The sequence below is a fragment of the Tenrec ecaudatus genome, chromosome 2 (genome assembly GCF_050624435.1).
Source record: "Tenrec ecaudatus isolate mTenEca1 chromosome 2, mTenEca1.hap1, whole genome shotgun sequence".
Taxonomy (NCBI): Eukaryota; Metazoa; Chordata; class Mammalia; order Afrosoricida; family Tenrecidae; genus Tenrec; species Tenrec ecaudatus.
The window spans coordinates 176321818-176344648 of record NC_134531.1 but is presented as its reverse complement, the minus strand read 5'-3'; the positions used below and the strand labels follow the sequence as shown (position 1 = coordinate 176344648).

Genomic DNA, 22831 nt, shown 5'->3' with positions numbered 1-22831 from the left:
GCAAAATAGCACAGTCTCTCTCCCTTGCCCTCTTTGCTGCTCCCCCTGCCCCAGCCCCAACCCCCCACATACCGGTACTCTCAGAAGATGGCTTTAAAACAGCTCCATGCAATTTTGGACAGTGTGAAAAATTTAAAACTGCATAATACAAAATCTCACAGCAAAGAAGTTTGTCTTCTTTCTTTTCAAAGACATCAATTCTTCCAACATCAAAGAAAGCAGACAGGAAATGAAAAGAAGATAGGACTCTATCCCTTAGCATGATAAATTCAAAATCTCCTTTTGAAACCAACCATAAATAATTCCGGCAAAAGAATAAATGTCTGTGTTCAAGTGTCTATTTGCCTGATCTTTAAAGACCTTCCCTGGTTAGATTTCTCATTCTGATGCAAGACACAAGGCCGCCTGGAAACGGATGCTCTGGAAATAAGTTTTAAAGGTGACTGAAAGAATAGGAGTTTTATAGAGGAGAAGAAGAAGAAATCTCTAATACCAAACTTGGGGGCAATAACAGATATATGAGAAGGCCCACATTCTAGTGTGGAGAAGTGAACATCCTAAGAGAAAATTGTGCATGTTTTCTCCCCTCCCACACATTCTATCACCTTTATTGCCCTCCTTTCAAGTTTGATGTAACAAGAGTGGAGTGTGGGGAGATGGAGGAGAGACGCTGAATATCTAGGATAGTTAATAAAATGATATTGTGACCTAACTTGAACTTGCTATCCCTGTAGTGAAGTGATGAAGAATGACTTTTCTGGGAAGGAGTGGCACCTGTGAAATTCTTCTCGACATCCTAAGCTTTGAAATTGCAACAAATAATCTCAAATTGTGAAAACATACAAATATGATAAAGTTCAGGAAACAGTTTCATATCTGTGTTTTGGTATACATTACAGAATACAGATGTTAAATTTTATGTAAAAGAAAACATGTACATTGAGGATTGCCATTTATCATACAATGCGTTTTTTATTTTTAAAATCATTTTATTAGGGGTACATACAACTCTTATCGCAATCCATACATACATCAATTGTGTAAAGCATATTTGTACATTCATTGTCCTCATCATTCTCAAAACATTTGCTCTCCACTTAAGCACATGGCATCAGCTCCTCATTTTTTCACCTCCTGCACCGCTGTACCCTCCCTCATGAACCCTTGATAATTTTAACTTATTATTTTGTCATATCTTGCCCTGTCTGACATCTCTCTTCATCCACTTTTCTGTTGTGCATCCCCCAAGGAGGAGGCTATATGTAGATTCTTGTAATAGGTTTCACCTTTCCAACCCACCCTCTCTCCACCCTCCCAGTATCGCCACTCACACCACTGGTCCTAAAGGGATCTTCCACCTTGGATTCCCTGTGTTTCCAGTTCCTGTCTGTACCAGTGTACATCCTCTGGTCTAGCCACATTTGTACAGTAGAATTGGGATCATGACAGTTTTGGGGGGGCAGCATTTAGGAACTAGAGGAAAGTTGTTTGTTTCATTGTTGCTACACCACACCCTGACCGACTCATCTCCTCCTCGAGACCCTTCTGTAATGGGATGTCCAGTGGCCTACAAATGGACTTTGGGTCTCCACTCCGCACTCCCCCATCCCCTCATTCACAAATATATGATTTTTTTCCTGATGATGCCTGATACCTGATCCTTTCAGCACATTGTGATTATGCAGGGGGGTATGCTTCTTCCATTTGGGCTTTGTTGCTTTTGAGCTAGATGACCACTTGTTTACCTTCAAGCCTTTACAACCCCAGTGCTGTATCGTTTGATAGCCAAGCACCATCAGCTTTCTTCACCACATCTGCTTATGTACCCACTTTGTCTGCAGAGATTGTGTTGGGAAGGTAAGCATCATAGAATGCCAATTTAATAGAAGAAAGTATTCTTGCATTGAGGGAGTATTTGAGTGGAGGCCCAATGTCCAACTGCTACCTTACTACTAAACCTATGAATATATGCACATAGATCTATTTCCCCATCCTCATATATAAATATGTTTACATATGTACATGACTTTATTTAGACCTCTATAATTGCCCGTTGCCTCCTAGCTCTTTCCTCTATTTCCTTTGACTTTCCTCTTGTTCCACTATCATGCTCAGTCTTCATTTGGGTTTCAGTAATTCCTCTTTGTTACATTATCCTTGATCATGCCCTACCAGGCCTTCTACGCCCTCCTCACCACTGATTTGGATCACTTGATGCTCCCTTGTCCCTGGGTTTGTTAACACCACTACCTTTCCCCCCCACCCCCTCTCCCATGTCCCCCAGAGCTGTTGGTCCCGTTGTTTTCTCCTTCAGATTGTTCATCCAACCTATCTTATTTAGACAGATCTGTGGAGATAATAACATGCACAAAAACAAGACAGAGAAAAACCAAGCAACAATATACAACAAAACAATAACAAGAAATCAATGACAAAACACAAGAAAGAAAAGTTTGTAGTTAGTTCAAGGACTTTTTTTTTTTTTGGCCTTTTGCAGTGTTTTCCAGTGAAGTCTGTTGGGGCACCAAGCCCTGGCCCCAAAGTCCACCTTCAGCATTCCTTGGGGACCTTGCCACTCCATTCCCTTGCTGTTCTGTTGAACCTCTTAGTGTTTTCCCTCGGCGTGGCGGGATCAGATCTGGCACAATTCCCACTTCGTGTCTTCGTTTTGTCCCCTTTAGGGCTATGGGTCAATGAGGGACATCATGTCTCATAGTTTTCAGTAATTATTCATGAGCCAATGGTGATTAAATAATCAAAAGTCTTAACAAGACTGCGCCTACTTTCTAAAGGAGTCAAATTAATGTTTGAGAAAGGATAGGCTAGAAGATAGAAGCAGAGCGTGGTTAATTATGTTTGGATATTAAATATAAAGTGATTAAAGACAAAGACACATCAAAACAAGAGAAAAATATTGGCCCATGAAGAACAACCTTTATAGAATATATATATATATAGTGTGTGTGTGTGTGTGTGTGTGTGTGTGTGTGTCATAGTGGAGCTTGCCATGTGGTCTTCTCTGTGGACTGACTACCCTAAATGGGAACATTGTCCTGAAGGCCTGGTTGGCCAGGGTGTGCTCCACTCTCTCCTCCTCCCCCTTCATCTGCTCCCGTGTGCTCTGATCAGATCATGTAATGTGTTTTTACAAGCTGAAATATTCTAACAAGTAACATTTAAGAGAATAATCTAATGATAGTAACTGATGTAATTGTTTTAAGTGAGAGCAAGTAAAAGTGTAATATCTATGTAGAAAGTATCTTGAAATTCACTTCCGATGTATATTCAGCCATGCACCTGCTGCTCTGAGAAAGCTGCAGAGGCTTATATAAGATTGATTAGTGTCCAGCCAAATCCATGTGCAAGCAGGATCTCAGAATGTCACCTGTCACAAGGAATCATGCCATTCTAACTGGCTTCAGTCTAAACCCCGTATCTGTAAATGTGACCTTATTTGGAAACCAGAGGCTTTGCAGCTGTTATTAAGTTAACATAAGGTCATACCAAAGTGGGCCTAATTCAGTACAAGTGATGTCCTTTTAAATGAAGAAGAGAGCCACAGAAATATATAAAGAGGGTAAAGTGTCAGGTGACTTCAGGTAGGATTTGCGACAGTTAAGCGAAGCACAGCTGGAGGAGAGCTGAAGTGGAAATGCAAGGTTTTCCCCGGATTCCTTGGAGACAGCATAGTGCTGGTAACATCTCGAATTCAGATTCCTATCCTCTAGGACTATGAACTAATAAATTGTTTTCACTTTTAATTCTCTTCTTTGAGTTTGTTTTGGTTAGAACTATGAGATGATAAATATTTCATTTTAAGTTATCTTCTGTGGTACCTTATGAGAGAAGTCCTAGGAAACTAGTCTGCCACCCGTCTTTCTCTTGTCATATGTGATGACTTGGGAGTAGCTATCATGCTAGAATCCATGCCACTGATTTTTTTTTGTTTTGTTTTTCAATATCAGCAGGGTGATGGGCAGATTTAAATGGAGCTTCCAGACTAGTATAAATTGTAAGAAAGGTCTGGTAATATACTTCCAAAAAAAACAGCCCATGGAAAGCCTATGGATCATGATGATACTCCTAGGTTGGAAGACACTCAGTATGTGCTCCACAATGGTGGTGAACACACTACTGTTCAGGAAGACCGCTCGGGATGATGGATGTTTTACATGGGGTCACTATCAATGGGAGCCAACTTGATGAAAAATGCCAACAAAAAGAAAGTGAAATTTAACTTTATTTAGATATACGGTCCCTGCAGATATAATTAGTCAAGGTGGGATTACACTAAAATAGGGTGGGCTTTAAATGTAATGCCAAGTATTTTCATAAGGTCATGTGAAGATAGAGATATTCAAGGGTTACTCCAGCCTCAGAGACTCCAGAAGGAACCAATCCTACCAACACCTGAATTTCAGACTCCAGGCATTGATTTCAGACTCACATGGGCAGTGAGTAAGCCTTCCTGGTCTGTGCGAGCATAAATATCTGTTCTTTTAACTCACCCAGTTTAAGGTAGCTTGTTAAGGTATCCCTATGAAAGCAATATAGAGTCCACATGCAATGTATGTGATATACATGAATTAGCTTAAAAACTGTCAGCGACATTGCATTCATTGCAGCACAAGTGTTGCAGAAGCTCCAAGGAAGGAAAAGTCTATATGAATTGTAGACGTCTTGAAGGCTGCATGGTCGAGGGACGTTAAGTAAAAGTTTGTATCAGGTCCCTAATGTAGAAACAAGAATCTTCTTGATTCGGTGAAAATGGCTTTGAGGTTGGGAAATATAGGTGAATAATAATTCCACGTGAAGAATCAGGGACCCCCAGAGGACAAGGTATAATGACTTGTTACATTTTATAAACTTTTGTAATTTTAAACAGGAATTTCTAATGGTTGGTGATAAAATCCAATACTTGGAAGTACTGTTGTCTGGCCCATAAATTAAGATTTGTCATTAACTAAAACCATGAGAGTATGTGAGGGGGTCTTCAAAAAGTTAATGAAAATATTAAATTAAAAGAAAATGGAATTTTTAATGTGTATGCATATGTGTGTGTTAATATATGTGTGTATACATGTGGGTGAACTTTTGTGAATGCTTATGTGTATATATTTACATGTATGCATATACACATGTATGTGTGTATACAAATATATGTATATGGGAAATTCCATGATTGATTTTTCATTTAAAAATAATTCCTATATATGTAATGTATTATATGTAATATGTATGTATGTATATAGATAAAGCATTCCTCCCTATTACATATGTATGATATATATATATGTATTGGTTGTTCCAGTTCCAGAGGAACAGCAACCCCTCAGTGAAAAAGGAAAAGAAAATAGCAGAATGGAATGAGAAACTCTACAGAGGAGGGCCCAAAGAATGTGTGTAGCGGTTGAAACTAAATGATAACTTTTTTTCTTTCAAAATGGAAGATGTGGACAATAGCCTCGAATATTGACTAGGACTCCTCACACATAAAAGCCACAGGTGACATGAAGCCAGCAAGCAAACATGCTATCAGTTACACAGAATAAAAGGTTTCCAAGCTTAATTGCAATGCCTGACTTTAGATTATAAGCATAAAATAGTGTTGTAGATAGAGTTGTGATGCTAAAAATCAGTGCTAATGCATAATCAAGTTTTCATAGCTCCAAAGCAAATGTGCAAAACAATTAACCCACTGAATACATTATAATATTGCTGTTTCAACCAAACTAAATTATTGTATAAAACTGTTACACTACAAACATCTCTATAAATAATTTTGTGTGAAATTTTCATATTTTTATAAAATGATAGTGATAATCATTTTCAAATTGTATTGCTTATCAGTCCCTACAGTTTCAGAATATCCAAATGTCATTATCCAGTCTACCATTGCTGCCCACTCTCAAGCGTGAGTTCCTAAAGGGATGAGCATCCAAAGCAGGCTCACAGTCCTAATGGAGAAAAAATAAAGGATCACGTTCCTTATCTGAGAGGGCATTTTCCTCTAAGTTTAGAGTGCAGGTCTGAAGGGTCAGCAGAGAAGTATTTGCGTTTTGTCTTTGGCAGTTTCTTTATGTTGTCAATTATTACAGTGCTATGTTCTAACAGGAGTTCCATCATGCATTCAAATTGGAGAGAGAAGTCATTTAGCAGCCACAACAAATTGAGCTCAGCAGGCTTCATTTCAGGAACTTCAGTGGTGTCAAGTGGTCAGTCCTTCGGATTTAATTTCTAGATATATGAGATGCAAATTGCATGATCTTTTCTCAACTGATAGTCAAATCAAATGGCTCCAATTACATTTGAACATAGCCTTAACTGGGAGGTAAATAACATTATCAGCTTGGGATGTGCTAGGATGAATCACAAAGAAAAGATTAATTATCTTGCAAAGGTATTGTATTATCTTAATTGTTCACCTCACTCAAGCTTTTCTAATTAGAAAAGTAAATACCAGCCTAGGCAGGTTTTGCACTTGCACAAAGGGGCGGGGGTGGGAGCAGGGGTGGTGGGTGGGGTGAGGAGAAAGGCTAAACATTCACGTGAATTACACCATTTCAAATATTTAACTTGATAAGGCCAAACATCTGTTTATACCTGCTTTCCTATCGTCAGGCTTCCCAAAGGTCAATTGAAATTATTTTTTAAGCAAAGCAATAAGAGACAACTATTAAATCACACAAATATTTTCAAGTATTGATACTCTAAGCCTGTCTTCTAATTGACACCTTTATCATACACCAGCTGCTTAGCAGTTCCCCAAACTCGGCGCCCTGGAGGGGTAGTGGTTGAGAACTGGGCTGTGAGCCACAGGGGGGCATCTCAGAAACCCACAGGGGGCTGCTAGGAGTCACCAGGAACTCAATGGCAGTACATTTTGGGTAAGATCTAAAATTGCCTTTCTCTCTAAAATCTGTTCCACAAGCCTTCTGTTCTATTTGCCAAGAGGTTTATTTCAAAGCCATAGACAATTATGTAACACCTTCTTGCTTTCTTCTTTCAGACAGGTGTCATTTCTTGTGCAGAGCATTCTTTGTGCACGGGCAAATTTAGTCCCACTAAACAATCGAAGGAGCCTTTGTTGGTGTAGTGATTATGTGTTGGGATTCTAACTGCAAAGTCAGTAGTTTGAAATAATCAGCTGCTCCATCGGAGAAATAGGAGGCTTGCCCTGCAGCAGTGGTTCTCCTAATGCTGCGACCCTTTAAACAGTTCCTCATGTGGTGGTGACCCCCAACCATAAAACTATTTTCATTGCTACTTCATAACTGTCATTTGCTACTGTGATGAATCGTAATGCAATTATCTGATATGCAGGATGTATTTTCATTGCTACAAATTGAACACAAAAATATGTAATTATATGTTGTGAAATATATATTTCTAATGACAAATCAATGAAACTTTGTCTTGAAGCATGGTGTAGCAGGGCAAAAGTCTTCACACCGTGTACTCCTGTGTGGGCGTATCTGCATGTGGGTGAACCTGCCTGGAGACAGATAGAAGAGAGGTACCTCAGTTCCTAAGACCATCAGAAATATGTGTCTTCCGCTGGTCTTAGGGAGTCGTTTAACCCCCCACAGAGGTTGCCACCCACAGGTTGAGAGCCGCTGCCCTATAGGGTTGCTATGAGTCAGAAGACTCAATAGCAGTGAGTTTCTCTTTTTTCCCCAAAGCTATCAGAGACTCCCATAAAACTTTGATCCTCAGAACTGTTGAGTAGGTTCCCTATGAGTTGGAATTAAGTCCATGACAGTAAGCTTAGAAGCAAGAAGAATCAGATGTCCTCATCAAACTTTGGTTCTTACCTGTGAGAAGTTTATAAAACTGAATTAAATCTTCTCATGAGCCATATCCCATGCCACCCTTGCTGACATACAATGCCATGACATTTTTCTTGATAAAGCTCCCAGAAAAAAATAGGCACACTGAAGAACTGCCGCATTCATGTGTGTTTACTCTTGAATTGGTTTCTGACTTTCATTTTGAAGCATTCTGGCCTAGTATGTGAAAACCATATGGTATAGAGTCATGCAGATTGGGAATTAAATTAGAGGGCAGAACTAGTTATAAATTTGAAAAGTGTGTATCTTCACTCTAGACCTCATTCCTGGTCTGGAAAATGAGACAAGAATACTACCAACTTGTTAGGTAATTAGAACGTCTGTACTATACACATTGCACAGTTAATTCAGTGCTAATGAGCAATTGATCATTGTGGGCTGTATTATATTTCACTGCTATAATCTATAACCTCTCTACTAAGAGTCGGTCTGAAAGCTGTTGCTGAAGTCAAACATCAGAAAGTAAAGCCCCTAGCATTTTCAAAGGTCATCAGAACCTGCCCACCTACAAAACCCTCTCGAGGCTCTCGCTGTGATGTCTCGGTCCCATTCTTAGGTCTTCCAAGCACGGTCTTTTCGGAGGTCTGATGGGCTGTAACACACTGTTTCCATAGCTGGTTTACCAACTCACTGATCTGCAGCGTTTCACTTAGGACTGCTCTCGTTTTGACAGGATGGCTTGAGGGAGATGATGATCTTCAGTGCCAGGAGGATTTTCACATGGGCACAGGGGGAGAATTCTGTGAGCATCTGCACGCAGCATGCAGAGCAGACTTTGAGGGCATGAAACTCCATTTATGAGTTCAGTTAATGGACCCTTGGGCTTGAACACAATGTGCTATGGACAGGAAAAGGGGTTAACGCATCTGGAGCCTGATTTGTGAATCCAATTCCTCAATCTCATTTACATTGACATGATCAGGATAGCCTGAACAGAACACTATTAGGGGTACTGAATGAGATCACAGCTGAAATGTAAGATTACATGGTTTTGATCTCTTTGTATTATCCAGCCCAGACACACACACAATATATATATATATATATATATATATATATATATATATAAAATAGATATTTATTTGCCCCATAAAGTTTGTTCCTCATGGGGTCAATATTTTTCTCTTGTTTGTATGTGTCTTTGTCTTTATCACTTTATATTTAATATCCAAACTTCAATTAACCACGTTCTGCTTCTATCTTCTAGCCTATCCTTTCTCAAACATTAATTTGACTCCTTTAGAAAGTAGGCGCAGTCTTGTTAAGACTTTTGATTATTTAACCACCATTGACTCATGAATAATTACTGAAAACTAGGCAAGCTTGAAGCACTTGCTGATGAAAATCAAAGACTTCAATATGGATTGCATCTCAACATATAGTGAGCAAATAACCTCATACATCAACCCGCAGACAGCACCATTATAAATGGGGAAAGACGTGAGGTTGTTAATGATTTCATTTTACCTGGATCCACAATCAAGATAAAGAAACAAGCAGTAGTCAAGACATTAAATGACAATTTACGTTGACCAAATTTCAACATTGTTTTTTTCTTTGTGTTCACCTTTACAGATGATATGCCATGAAGAAGACACAGCACTCTGGAAGTATGTTAAAGGGAAACGATACTGTGGTGTGGTGTCTGGCTGTGCAGATTATGGATGAAAAAAACACAGTATTCAGCCATGCGTAAGACCTTTTTCAAGTACAAGGCCACCCAGCAGAATAAGCAACTCAGACTTGAAAGAAGTGTAGTCCATAATGCTCCTCAAAAACAAAAATGGCAGTCTTGGTTTCACATAACTTTGGACTATCCGGAGAGACCAGTCCCTGGAAAAGGACATCATGCTTGAGCAAAGACAGGAGCATCAAAAAGAGGAAGCCCCGCAGTGAGCTGTGCTTACACTGGGGATGTGTCAATGGGCCCAAACAGAGTAATGGTGCAGACAGCAGAGTGCAAGGAAATAATTCCTCCTGTCATACATAGGTATAAAGGGTCACTTTGAATTGGAATTAAGTCAAACAAATGATGTAAATTTTCCAAATAGGCAACCGTTGATAGGGTCTTAACGCTCAAATTAACACTCATGCAGTAGGCTATGGAGAGCCAATGGGTCAGCAGGGAAGAGATGAAAGCAGGTTGTTTTAAGGCACTGGCAAGAGCTCATCTTTTTAAAAATCATATAATCACTTCCTTTTGTGTGTTTTGTCAATAATTTCAGAAAGTCTACAGTCCATGAGAATTTGAACTTCTGTTCTCCATTTTCCCCCACTGGGTCAAGATTCTTCTATGAACAGAATGTCATCAGTGGTGGCTAGGCACCCTCCAGTTCTTCTGCCTCATAGAAATGGAGATCATTATGAAAACAATAATAGTTTATTATTTGTCAAGGAGTTACAAGGGTGGGAGGGGGGAGAGGGAAAAAAGCGGAACTCATACCAAGGGAAAGTAAATGTTAAGAATATGATGATGGCAACATATGTATAAATAGGCTTGATACAATTGGTGTATGGATTGTTATAAGAGTTGTAAGAGCCCCAATAAAATAATTTAAAACAAAAAAGAGAAAATAATAGCAATTTATACATCACAGATTGGTTTGGCTGAAAGCAAAGAAAGAGTACCAAAGAGATGTTTACCTGTGGTTTGTTTGTTAGACAAAAGTATTATGTGGACTACAATTTTTTAATAAATCATTTATTGGGGGTTCTTACAGCTCTTATAACAGTCTATACATCAATAGTATCAAGCACATTTGTACATATGATGTCATCAACATTTCTAAAACATTTCCTTTCTCCTTGAGCCCTGGGTATCAGCTCCTCATTTTTAAAAAACATTTTATTAGGGGTTCATTCAACTCCTATCACTATCCATACACACATCAATTGTGTAAAGCACATTTGTACCTTCATTGCCCTCATCATTCTCAAAACATTTGCTCTCCAACCAAGCCCCTGGCATCAGCTCCTAATTTTTACCCTCTCTCCCCAACCCTCCACTCCCTCATGAACCCTTGATAAGTTATAAATTAATATTTTGTCATGTCTTGCCCTGTCCAACAAGGATCTACATATAACCTCCTCCCTGGGGGACGGACAACAAAAAAGTGGGTGAAAGGATACATGGACTACAAATTATAGATAGCAGTGCAAAGAATGGGACTTCTAGAACACTCGATTATGCTCTTGGAGGACCTGTTCATAGACCAAGAGGAAGACACAGAAGAAGAAAAAACAATGAATGGTCAAAATAAGAAAAAGAGCAAATGAGAATGATAACTTTTCACCATATTTAATCAATGCTGAACAAATAACCTGAGAAGCTGGAGTCTATGAAGCAGAACTAGACATGAGTCAGAGGAAGACTGCTCAACGATGTTCGATATGGATATGCAGGTTAAACAATCTTGCTTGCTGAAATTAAAAGTAGTCGAAGGATATCTGATAAGGATCAAAGAATAAAGCTGTTAATAGGGATCACACCTTAATATAAAGAACAAAAGTTCTCACAACTGGACCAGAAAACAACATCATGATAGATGGAGAAATGAGTGAAGCTGTTAAGATTTCATTACTTGGATCCACACTTAGTGCTCTTGGAAACAGCAGTCAGGAGTCGATCAACGCATTGATTGCACTGGGTAAAGCTGCTGCACCAGACCTCTTTTAAAGTGTTGAAAAGTCAAGGTGTTACTTTGAGGATTAAGGTGTGTCTGACCCAAGCTGTGGTGTTTTCAGTCTCCTCAAATGCATGTGAAAGTTGGACACTGGGTAAAAGTAAAACTGCAGAAGAAGTAATTGATACATTTGAATTATGACGATGTTGAAGAATATTAAAAGTAGCATAGACTGACCAAAGAACAAGCAAATCCGTTTTAAAAGAAATTCAGCCTAAATGCTCCTTCTAAGTGAATTCTTTGGCAATATTATAAGGAAGAACAGCCCTGGGAGAAGCGTAAAAGGTTTTGGTAAAAAGAGGGTCTGTGAAATGAGGAATATGCTTGGCTGAAAGGATTAACAGTGGGTTCAAGGTTAATGATGGAAGAATGGCACTGGACTGAGTTGTGTTTTGCTCCCGTGTACATCCGGCTGCTAGGAGTTGAAGCTTACTCGATAGCACCTGACAACAATAGAACTGGTTTAAGGACTAAATGAGGTCACTGACGTGGAGAGGTGTGTGCTAACTTTTTTCTAACATATCTACCAAAGTTGAACCAAATTTGGTGAGGCACCACTAGGTGTCAATCACTTAGACAGCTAAATCGCTTCAAATACTTTTGGAACAAGCGAACAAAAGAGTCAACCTCCTCCTCAATCTTTAGTTCCTAACGTCTAAAATTTCAACTATGTGAAGTGATAGGGAGATATATTTTTAATTTATTTTAACTAGGGTAATAAAGAAAGCAAAAGATGATTAGCTCTCAAAAGTTGAATATTACTTTAGCGATCAAGCACAAGTTAATACTTGTATAAGTAAATTATATATATATCATCATTCTAATACACTTTCCAAGAAGTTCTCCAGTCCTTACCAAAGATATAATCACACGAATACACACCCAAAGTTACTGTTGACTCCATTTACTGTGAGTTTTAATGATGTCACTACTAGAAGATAGTGTTCTAGGTCGAGACCAATCAAGGATATAATATGACCTATGGAATGCTTATCAAATCATACCCCAAATCCAATCAAACTTTATGTGGCTGAGTTTATTTATAGTGACACTAGTATAGAGTAGAATGCCTTATGAGATTTTCAAAGCTAAATTGCTTACAGATGCAGATTGCTACATCTTTCTCCCACAGTAGGGGCTGCATTTTGATCAGTGACCTTTTGGTTAGCAGTCAAGTGCTTAACTTCACTACCTCCATGGCTCTTAGGCCAGATCCTAAGTAATGCTCCTATCAAGTGAATGCACAATTCTGGCCCTTAGGGAATTTAGCATATTTTGAATTTATGCATAGAACATCAGACAGTAAATTTCCCTTTCGCTGTCCATTAGTCAGAGTAAAATTTCCCTGACAATTCTTTTTTTTTCTTCTCCCAATCCCCATGGTAGCAACGGTAAGTGTATTATAATCTCTGGCTAATGCAACTGGATAACGTTTCTCACCAAGGAACTCATCCCTGATGGTGAGACTTTGTAAGAAGCAGCCATTATTTCTCTTCTTAACCCAAAGCAGGTTAAATAGTGTTTGCAAAACAAGGAAGCAGCATCTAACATGGACTCATAAACTAAAAGTCTGTTAAGGGCAGATATCCAAATCATCCGTCATATTCCTACCAATAATCTGATCTTTGCCCACTTTCATACATAAGGGCATAAGAATAGAACTAGCTTGAAGACCATTTTAGTAAATATGTATTGAAAACATGAAACTTATTTTGTTAAATATTACCACCTGGGATAAAATAGGGATTGGCGAAAAGATTAAAACATGTGTTGTTCTCAAAACCATGGAATAGAATAAGGAACACTAAAATCAAATGGAAAAAAAGGATAAACCCATGCTATTAGCCCTCTCTAAATCCATCTTTGTTGATTGTCTGCATGGACATTAATTCATTCCCAGGTTTAAGGGTATTAACTAAGAAACAGAAAGAACTGACATGCTAACTTTCTAAGATTGAAGAAAGTCAGAGGAATGCCTCTGCTTTAGTTCTTTGGTTGATGAAATCTTGTTCAAATGCATCTGGCCACCCTTCATTCAAATGCCACATTCTTGATTGCTTTTGTTATATGCCCCTGAGTCATGGCGATTTCACGGCTGGCTCCCACAGTGGCAAGGTGATAAATCATAACAACCAAATAAAGTTCGAGAAATTACAAATTATAGACAGCCACAGAGAACACTGCCTGTGGAGACCACTTTGTACCAACTTTGAAACATTCTTCACTCGGCAGTAGGAGCGGTCAGAAAGGTAAGCAGTTAGGGATGTCTCATTCCTATCCATCTCTAGACACTGGGAGGCACTGCTAGAACTGGAGACATCTGTGCCACTTCCAGTCAAATGGAATCTGAAGCTAAGAAAGACACATTTAAAGAAAAGCATAAACTTCATTTGGAAAAACTAAGACCAGAGCGCTCCGTAGAGGCAAGGATGGCAAAACTTTCTTTACATCCTTTGGACATGTTGTCAGGACAGGCTAGTCCCTGGAGAAGGACATCATGTTTGGGAAAGTGGAGGGGCATCCAAAAAAGATGAAGGCCCTCCATAAAATGGTTTAAGACAACAGCTGCATCAATGGGCTCAGGCGTAGGGGAAATTGTGAGGATGTCACAGGACCATGCAGTGTTCCGCGCTGGTGTCCCTATAACTCGATGGTGTCACAGGGTTGTTATGAGTCAGAGCTTACTCGGTGACACCTAACAACAACCTGAAGTAGGGATCTTCAAGGAGGCACACTATCCATTGCCATTTTGTACACATGATTGGTAGGATTTCCTAAGCAATCAAGGGAAAATAAATAAATAAATAAATAAATAAATAAATAAATAAATAAATAAATAAATAAATAAGGTAGAGATTTTGTTTCCTGAAATAGAACTCTACTTTTTTATGAATCATCACTTTGGAATCATTGAATTCAAGGAAATTAACATTATAGCATGTAGTTCTATGTGGATTCTGAACTAGTGTTCAAGTAACAGGAAACTTAAAAACAATAAACAGTTTTTATTGTTTAATTACACTATTAATTAGTGAGCATTTGCTTTATATATTTTCATGAAGTGCCATTTCAGGCTGGACTGATGCTCAAAATATATTTGAATAAGATGGGTGAAATGACTCTGCCTTTTAAGGAAAAATGGTTTTTCTGTGCCAGCAAAAGAAGTCGTGGTTATTTTTTCAAATATTTTTTTTAATTTTAAAGATGATCTGAACTAGATATTATGAATGGGTTTAAGAACACTGAAGTGGAAAGGGTAGTTTTAAGAGCAAACAAGTATTATCAGTACACTCTCACCAGCATACCATTCTATAAAATTGGGCTTGAGTGTATTTTAGACAAGAAAACCTTGAGAAACTTTGAAGTTCTGTGTTTATCAGCATTTTCTAAAATTTACCTTTTGACAAAGGAAGCAGAGGAAAGATCTCGAAGCAAAGCTATGGATAGAGGTATAAACATAGGTGCATGCATATGTAAATATATTAATTCATAAAAATAGAGGTACAGATAAACCCCTCAGGATCAATATTGACAGTAGCCATACCAGGAGGGTAAGAGGAAGTTGGGGGGGGGAGAAAAGGGGAACTAATCACAATGATCTACATATACCCCTCTCCCAGGGGGATGGACAACAGAAAAGTGTGTGAATGGAGACATCAGTCAGTGTAAGACATGAAAATAAATTATAAATTATGAATGGTTCATGAGGGAGATAGGGAAGGAGGGTAGAGGGTATAGGGGTTAAATAAGAAGCTGATACTAAGGGCTCACATAAAAAGAAAAATAATTTTGAATGATGATGGCAACATATGTATAAATGTGCTAGACACAGTGGATGGATGTATGGCTTGAGATAAGAGTTTTACAGACCCCAATAAATGATGCAAAAAAAAAAAAAAGGTTCTTTTGACCCAGTAATTTGCCCTCTCACATGCCCATGGAAATCTTAAATGACCTATTTCTTCAACTTCCTTATTTTGTTTAACTCAATGAGTGTGACATGTTTCTGCATGGAAATAAATCAGCACAAAACTGCCTTCTTACTTAAAAAAATAGAGGTATTGGCCTATCTACATATATTTATATGGCAATGCTTGAAGTAGTTGATGGACTTTGGGCCTCTGCTCAAGCGCTCCCGCAATGCAAGAGCACTTTGTTCTATCAACCTAGCATTCTGTGATGCTCACCCTGCTGGCACGATTGCTGAAAAAATATTGGTGAAAAGGCAAATGTGATGAAGAAAGCTGATGGTGCCCAGCTATCAAAAGACACAGTGTCTGGGGTCTTAAAGACTTGAAGTTAAACAAGCAACCATCTAGCAGAGAAGCAACAAGTCCACATGGAAGAAGCACACCAGCCTGTGTGATCATGAGGTGTCATGGGATCAGGGGTCAGGCATCAGAAGACCCAAAACACAAAATAAACAAACAGACAAACATTGTTGTGAATAAGGGGTGCCAGAGCAGAGACTCAAAACCCATCTCTAGACAATGGGACATTTCTTCATGGAAAGGTCACAAGGAAGGGATGAGTCAACCAGGATGCAGCATAGCTCCAAGGAAGCACAATATTTCTCTGGTTTCTTGAGGCTTCTTCACTGCCCACTATCATGACCCCAGTCTGCCTTTCACTGCGAGCTGGATTGGAGCATGTACACTGGTAGAGATAAGAGTTCAGGATACATGGAATCCAGAGTAGAAAAACTCCTCATGAACAAAAAATATGAATAGCAATACCATGAGGGAAGGGTGGAAGGGGAACTGAGCACAATGGTGGACACATAACCACACACACCCCTGAGGGGAGGAAAAACAAAAACCATGGGGGAAGGGAGACAGAGGTTGGTGTAAGCAATGAAAATAATAATTTAGAATTTCTCAAGGGATCACGAGTGTTGGAGTGGGGAGGGAGGGTGAAAAGAGGAGCTGATACCCAGAAAGCAATGTTTAGAAAATAATGATGGCAACATATGTACAAATATACTTGATACAATTGATGCTTGGACTGTTATAAGAGCTGTAAGATAAAGAAAAAATTAAAAAGAGATATAAGATCCCCCAATAAATGATCTTAAAAAATAAATAAAGTATACCTTTGTGTCTAACATAGTTGATGTTTAATTCTCATGACTTTCACCCCAAATCACACTAAAACTATTCTCTCAGAGTAGCATGTTCAAGAGCAAGTTGAAATGGGAAGCTCTAGATATAAGCAATTCTGGTGCTTTCACTGTCAGTCAAGCTCTCAACTCTTTGGGAAGGGAGGAAAAAGGGGAAGTGGTAAGCTACTTACCAACAAAGAAAAGCCAATTACAGCTTTTACACTGACGCTTTAACAGAAATACAGCATTATCTCTGTGGCCCCTTAGCGAAAGATACACAAGCCTATCCACAGGCCCATCTTCTTAAGAATTGTGCCAAGGGAAGGGGAAAAAAAGCTGAGAAGGCATCTGCTTCAAAATTCTGAAAGGAAACTAGCCTTTAAGTAGGCACTTTTGTGCACTCTACATTAAAGTGTTTTAATAGCAGCCATTTATCATTTTAACAGCAGGCATATACTAAAAGGTGTATGACCAGGTGCAAAAAAGAAAGCACATAATGTATCTTGAGGCTTAAATTTTCAAAAGACAATGGGAATTTGTGTCAAAAGTAGGAAAAGCTGTCATTTTTCCCTTTCTGTGCCTCAAGTCTGTGATTTTTAAGTCCCAATACCAGTGGGTGATGGAACTTTGTTTTCATCAGAATGCTAGCAATTATTTTTTAATGAGAGAATGATTGAAATGAGAACACATCACATCAATTTAACTCAAAGTTAGATTGTAAAGCTTTGAACTGTCTGCCGTGACAACAGACTTAGTCAGAGTAGGAATAACAGGCATGAGTTTTATTTACAACATATATATATATATATTTCAAACTGGTGCCCCTAGCAAATTTATAGATATAGATTTTATTCCCACTTAACACAAGCAACTTTAAGAAATTGCGCTAGTTTTTACCCCCTAGTTGGTCCATAAGACATTTAAACTCACCTTAACTCATAAAACCCATGTAAATCTGCTTCTTCTGGCCCCTTTCATTCACACACATAAATACATACAATGTACTCGGCTGTATTATTTCTATATTCTCAAATAGAAAAGAAAAAGAACAAAAAGCAATGAGAGAGATCCAGAGAGTAAAATATTGTATTCTCCAGTTGGGAGAAGAGATGTTAAGTACGGTAAATTCTGTAGTAGAGCAGGAGAAGCGGGGATGGAAGATCACCAGCACTCTCCTGAGGAGTATGGCTGTCAGGGAATTGTGGATAAAGAGGAAGTGTATGTTCCTGTTAACTCGATGCATAATGCACATATCGAGATGCAGCTGCCCCTTCTTGGCTGCAAAAATAGAAGTCAAAATGCATGTGTTTGGATAACTAAATTATCCAAGAATTTAAAGTTGCAAAACCCAATTCCTTACATATTACACTTATAAACTCAGAAAGAGATGGGTGCCTATCTCCTGTCTGTGATTTTAAACACAGATCATAGAGCTGCCGGAGAAGGACACAGACACAAACTAAAGTCATTTCCCAGCACATGATGCAACAATCTCGACTTTGACTTTGACTTCAGCTCCACAGCTGGGGTGAAATTCACATTATGGCTGCAGGAAGAAAATTGCTCCCAGGTGAGAAGTAAATTGTCTTGGCTTGGCACAAAAAATGTTGAAAAGGCAAATTCCACCTGCTTTTCTCTAGGCAAGATATTTTTGTCCAAATATCTCCCTGCTACCTAGTCGAGTCATCGCTCTCATGTCAAATTTATATCCCAAATCTGGAAAGGATTTCTATTTCACAATCTATATACACATATGTACATTTGTATGTGGAAACACACAGGGAACATAAGAATTTAAGCATACTCTTTCTAAATCATTCGAAGAAGATTTTTCATGAGGCTTCATACATGGATAACTCATTACACTGTTTAATTAACTCATTTATTGTTCCATTCATGTATTCTTTCCTTGCACAAATGTGTACTGTCTATTTTGTGCCCTGCGCTAGTTTCAGCCCAGGGACTTAGGAGTGACAGGCAAGGTCACAGGGCTCATGGAGCCCGTGTTTCAAAATAAAGATACAGACAATAAGCTTGCAAATAAGAAATAAATTACATATATGGTTTCCTTTCACCAGCAGTTTGTGTACAAGATTAAAATAAAATTTTAGAAAGCATTTTCTAAGGCCCTGAGAGAACACCAAGGACAAGGAAGAGGGCACTGAGGCTTCTGTGCTAAAAAATATATATATATAAAATTTTGTGAGGTTGAAAAACATTCAAATCGTTTACTATTGCACAAAAATGTAGCTTTTTTAGTTCTTAATGAAAATACAAGAGAAGTGCTTTCAGCACAGTAAGGAAAGAGCAGCTTCCCTGTCAAGAAATCTTAGGGGAAAAGATGCCGATTACCACCAATATCCCTGGATTAGTAGAGCTCACTGTATGGCAGGCACTATTATCAAGAATTTACATATGTGAACCAATAACATCTTTGTGACTAAAGGAGGCAAGTTTCTTTCTAACCCTAGTATACATACCTGAAAACGGATACAGGGCAAGTTAAATAAATTGATGAAGGTCCTAGAGAGTGTGTGTAAAGGTGCTAGTATTCGAACGAAGGGAGACGAGATCCAGAAGCCATGTCTTTGAACAGATCTCTCTGACCTCTCACAGTAAGAAGAAGTTCAGTAGCTAAAACAATAATCCAGTCTGCCAACACGGCTAATTGAAAGCACTGATTACTTGAACATTGCGAGCACGTTTAGAGAAGAGAGAGTGGGCAAATTGATGGGCATTCTGTGACGGGAGGAATGTGCATGGATATGAGACTGCGGGGGAGGGGGGATTGACTTACATCTCTCCTGCTCCCTGACCCTTAATCTTTGGACTGAGGAAATGGTCGAGGCGGCCGGGGAGGACGAGCAGCAGCTGGCGGCAGAGATGGCTGCTGCATTCCTCAACAAAAACCTCCTTGGGTCCAGTTTTGGCGCTCCCGAGGCTGGCATGGGCCAGTGGCCTCGGTGATCCGAGTCATGAATCCTGTTCAGGGGAGCACCTTGGACCGTGTCCAGCTGGAGCGGAATGAGGCAGCAATTAGTGTCGCTGTGTTGTAGGTTCTCCAATACGGGGAGGGCCGGTATGTGCTGGTTGGTGTGGCCAAGGACCTGCTCCTGAACCCCCGATCCGTGGCTGGGGGCTTGGTCTGCACCTACAAGCTCGAGAACAATGGCGAGAAACTAGAGTCTTTGCACAAGACTCCATTGAAGAGGTCCCTGCTGCCATCGCCCCTTTTCAAGGGCGGGTTTTGATTGGTGTGGGGAAGCTTCTACGAGTCTCTGACTTGGGGAGGAAGTTGCTTCCAATGTGTGAGAACAAGCACATTGCCAATTACATCTCAGGGATCCAGACCATTGGGCACAGGGTAATTGTGTCTGATGTCCAAGAAAGTTTCATCTGGGTCTGCTGCGAGTGCAAAGAAAGCCAGCTCATCACCCTTAAGTTTTGAATTAAAAAAAAAAAAAAGACAAGGTATGCATTGTGAGATTGTGAGTCTCAATCTGTTTTAGCTGGATTCTCTAGAGAAGTAAAATCAACCAAAATGTGTGTGTGAATGAATGAATGAAGAAACCAGCAGAAGAATGAATCTGTTTGAATTATGGTGCTGGTGAAGAATATTTAAAGTACGTATTGTGGCCTGCCAAAAGGGCAAACACGCTTGCATTGGAAAAAGTGCGGCCAGAATGCTCTTTAGAGGCAAAGGTGGCAAGACTCCATTTCATGTTCTTTGAGCATGTTGTCCGGAAGGAGCAACCCCTGGAAAAGAAGATGCTCAATCAAACTCCTGGCCATTGAGTGAGTGCCACCTCATAGGGACCCGCTGTGGTTATCTGAGAATGTAACTGTTCACTGGAGTAAAAAGCCCTGTCTTTCTCCCATGGAGAGGCTGGTGGCCTCAAACCCCCCCCCCACCTCCCCCCCAACCATGCAGATCACAGCCCAAGGCATAACTGCTTCACCACCAGGGGATCCTCAATAAGATGGATTGACCAAGTGGCTGCAACAAGCGGCTCAAACAGAAGAACGACTGTGGATTTGACACAGGACCAGGCAGTGTTTGCCTTATTGAACATAGGGTGGTTATGAGTCAGAATTGATTGGACAGCACCTAACAATATACGGTTGGCTAAGTCACATTAACCCCAAATTCTATCACACAAGCTACATAATTTTATTATTTACACAATGAGATGAACTAAAAGGTCTATATCAGGGAAACGGCTCCAATAGTTGTAAAAGTAGGCGCATCGTGAGTCTATAGGTCAGATAATAGGCTGGAAACTTCTTTTGAATGAGGTACCTGCAGACACTGATGAATCTAATATTTGCAGAAGCTGATGAAGTCAAGGTGAGCAGGTACGATGGCCGACTGTTGACCACTTCTAGGACTGCCAGGCAATACCAAAAGCTAATGGCTCAATCCCAACATACATACATGAGATTTTTCTACAGCGGCTATGTATCCTGGAAAAAGGCTACACTACTCATCAGGGGTCTCATCAGATAAGTCTTCATTGTCAAAACACTGAGAACCCTGGCCCAGGCAGGATAGACAGGAGACTTTAACTCTTCACGTGCTAAATACATTCATTCTTTAGATAGAGAAAGGAGTTCGGTGCATGTGCTTGAAGATGAGAATAATGCATTATTTGCATAAGTGCTGCATATTGATTGACTCCTGGGATGGGCTTAGCGTACATGATTTCTAAGATGTCTTTGTTGTTGATGTTAGGTGTCATGGAGTTAGTTCTGATCCGTCACAAACCTGTGAACACAGAACAAAGCAATGCTCAGTCCTTAGCCATCCTCACAATTGTTTCTAGATTTGAGCCCATTGTGCAGCCACTGTGTCAGTCCATCTCATTGAGGGTTTCCTCTCATTTACTGTCCCTCTACTTTACAAAGCATGATTCCTCTCCTGTGGCTACTCTCCAAAGTATGAGACAAAGTCTACCAATCCTTGCCTCTAAAGAGCATATTGGTCGTATTTCTTCTAAGACAGATCAGTTTGTCCTGAAGCAGTCCACAATATTTTCAATATTCTTCCTCAACACCACAATTAAAATGCATCAATTCTTCTTGGGTCTTCCTTTTTCAATGTCCATCTTCACATGCATATGAATGAGGTCATTGGTGTGGATCTGCTGCACCTTAGTTCTCAAAGTAACATCTTTGATTTTCAACACTGAAGAAGTCTAATGCAGCAGATTTATCCAATGCAACGTGCCTATTGATCTATTGATTGCTGTTTCTACAAACATCAATTGTGAAGCTAAGCAAGACAAAATCCTTGATAACGTCAACCTTTCCTCCATATGTCATTATATTACCTATTGGTCCAGTTCTGAAAAATTTGGTCTTCTTTCATTGAGTTTTAATCCATGTTGAAGGCTGAAATCCTTGATTCCATCAGCAAGTGCCTCAAGTTCTCATTTTCAGCAAAGGAAGGTTATACATCTGCATATCTCAGCTTATTAGTAACCTTCCTCCAATTCTGATGCTGCATTCTTCTTTATATAATTCAACCTCTCTGATAATTTTCTCAGGATGCAGATTGAACAAGTTTAGTGAGAGGTTACAGACTTAGCACACTCATTTCCTGATTTTAACCCATGCAGTATTTATGAGCTAGAGATGATATATTATTGTGCTAATAAGTATTTGCATATATAATTGTTTTCTAAAATTGTTACATATAAAATTGCTAGAAAATTTTTCTTAATACAATCTGTTATATATAAAATATTACTTATATAAGTAAATGTGCTTCCCTAATTATATATATGTATATGTATATATATATTTCTACATATATATACAGAAAACAAAAATTCGCTGCCATTGAGGCATTGCTGACTCATAGCGCCCCTAAGAGAGTTTCTGAGACTGTAAATTTTTATGGGAGTAGAAAGTCTAGTCCTTTTTCTGCAGAACTGCTGGTGGTTTTGAACTTCTGACCATATGGATCACAGGGCAAACACTATACCGTGTATATAAGTAATATGTGAATGTATGCATAAACATACACATATATGCCAAATTATTAACACAACTTCAATTTTAAATAAATGAAAGTTTCTAGATTCTATGAGGTATTAAGAGAATTAAAATTATGGTGAAAATTAGACTACCAAACAATTTCTTCATTCTTATGAACTTTAGATTTCTATGAGTATTGGGGAGGAAAAGGGAGTGCT

The 22831-nt window shown here is 39.2% G+C and overlaps 1 non-coding gene across 1 annotated transcript; it reads right to left on the bottom strand.

Annotated features, from left to right (window-relative positions):
• Positions 1–9405: 9405 nt before the first annotated feature.
• Positions 9406–9542, bottom strand: LOC142442155 (small nucleolar RNA SNORA15). The gene has a single exon (XR_012783389.1). It is a non-coding gene; the product is annotated as a small nucleolar RNA SNORA15 (small nucleolar RNA).
• Positions 9543–22831: the final 13289 nt, after the last annotated feature.